This window comes from Patiria miniata, unplaced genomic scaffold (assembly GCF_015706575.1).
Source record: "Patiria miniata isolate m_02_andy unplaced genomic scaffold, ASM1570657v1 HiC_scaffold_29, whole genome shotgun sequence".
Lineage (NCBI taxonomy): Eukaryota > Metazoa > Echinodermata > Asteroidea > Valvatida > Asterinidae > Patiria > Patiria miniata.
In genome coordinates this window covers 6866728-6869163 of record NW_024037068.1, presented here as the reverse complement: position 1 = coordinate 6869163, position 2436 = coordinate 6866728, and positions in this window count along the sequence as shown.

Here is a 2436-nt window from a genome sequence, read left to right as displayed (position 1 = left end):
CAAAAATGAATTAGCATGAATCTTGGATACCTTGACTAGTATAAAAATTTAAAAAACCACGATATCTATTTGACATGATTTTTCTAGTACATATCCGACTTCAGGCGTCGATTACGCAAAACAAGGTTTTGGGAGACATTCCTCATTTTGCTACAGTAGGTCGCCTACATGTATGTCCATTTCCTCTGGGGATGGGATGCCGTTGAATCGCTGGCTGCTCCATTGCTACAAGTAAAGTATGCCAGTAACCATTTACATGTATTCCTATGGGTGTAGAAGGGTAAGTTGGGGTAAAGTGGATTGCCCAAGGACACAAAATGTGGCCTGCACCCAGATTCACACCCAGTACATCACTTCAGTTTCCTTTTTATGAAACAACATAGAATATCTCCATTTCCTCTGGGGATGGGATACCAGTTAATTGCTGTCTGCTCCATTGCTATAAGTGAAGTATGCCAGTAACCATTTACATATGGGTGTAGAAGGGTAAGTTGGGGTAAAGTGGATTGCCCAAGGACACAAAATATGGCCTGCACCCAGATTCACACCCAGTACATCACTTTTTATGAAATGACATAGAATATGTCCATTTCCTCTGGGGATTGGAGGTCAGTGTATTCGTATGGGTGTTGAAGGGTAAGTTGGGGTAAAGTGGATTGCCCAAGGACACAAGATACGGCCTGCACCCGGATTCGCACCCCTGACCCATCTGGGCTCAGTGTGATGGACCTGCTAAGCTGAAAATATTGTTTAGCAATTGCGGTGTGTACTTGAGTAACTGACCGGTTCCAGATTATGGGATCGGGTACCTGGAACCAACTTGACAAATTACTCAGTAACTTCTCAGACAATAAAAAAGAAAAGGTTTTGAATGCCATTTGTGGGGGAATTTTCAAAATGAAAACCAGGCTACATGTAGAAAACCAAAACAGATATTCACGTTTATGTGCATTCTAATGCGCGACAGATGACGCTCGCGAAAGTTGCAGTTTGAACTATAAAGCTATAGAGCCCTTCAGGGTTCAGACTATTTCCGGGATTTGAATTTTGGGGTTGGTTTTCTTTTTACCCAGGTACTGGTGTTTTAATTCAATGGGGGTACCCTGGTTCTCGTACTACCTGACTACCCATAAATGCACACCACTATGTAGCATATTCATGTGCTGAGCGCAAATCCGCTGGGCACCAATCAAATGCCATATCCATTACATGACATCTTGGTTGGTAACCCGTGTCTTCTAAGCACATACACTATGTGGTTATTAACAACATTCTTTGCCTAGCAGGTCCAGGAACGTGGCCCCTGATCATGAATAAAACAATCTTAACCACCGGGCTGTACTTCAGATTTATACTCAATTTTTTTCGAGAGTTGCTACAGACTTTCCAGACTTTTGTTTAAGAGTTTGTTTTAACAAAATCGTTCAGGAAGCACTGAGCACAAGTATTCAGTACATGCAGGGATGGACATTAAAACCCATTATGGGTAAGGCCAAAAAAAAAAACCAGTCGGTCTCTGGTCAGACCGAAGTTCCAGAATTGATGCGGCGACGCGTTTTTTTTTTTTTTTTTTTTGGTGGCTTTTTTTTTTCAAGCTTGTATTGTACAGACAAGGTGGGTACTATTTTGCTTTGTTTGTGTCCTCATTATACATTGGTGTCCTCTATAATTTGCCTTGGTGCCCTTTATCATTTGCCTTGGTGCAATTTCCCCATTCCTTGGTGCTCCTTGGTACAAAAATTTGAGGAGGTGCGGCAATAGAGGGCGCTGTTGTAGCGTCCGTGTTAATTTGAGAAGAAAAAAAAGGTTGACGCGCATGATTAAAATCGACGCGCGCGCTGAACAGAGACCGAGTATTTTTTTTTTTTTATTTGGCCTAAGAATGAATTACCAAAAAAACCATGATTTTTTTTTAAACTTCAGTGCAGGGTGATGGGCATTAACACCCTTTTTGGGTTGGAATGAATTTAATACCAAATATTTGAATTTGTATTTGTATTTTATTTAATCGCAGTATGTAAAGTTGGATAAAAACAGCTTAACCTGTCACGCATGTTTACTTTTCTTTGATCTGTACACAAATAGTGGGGCAGATAAGGGACATATTTGGGTGAAATGTGCCTTTATTTGATGATACAAGCATGACATTTGGCACACGGTCAGAGTTTTTCTTAAGATTAAAAATTAAACTTATAGTTAAGAAAGATTTTTAATTATATAGGGCCATCGCAGATTTGTCCTTTGAAAAGAAAATTGCGGGAATAACAAAGGAATTTTCAAAATTCTCAAAATGCCTACCATTGCTTGTTATTCTATCTATATTTTTTTCGAAGGACAAATCTGCGATGGCCCTATAGCCAAATATCTTTATCATGGCATACTCGGACTGAGTGCCAAATTCCACGCTTGTATCATTAAAGGCACAATTCCATCACC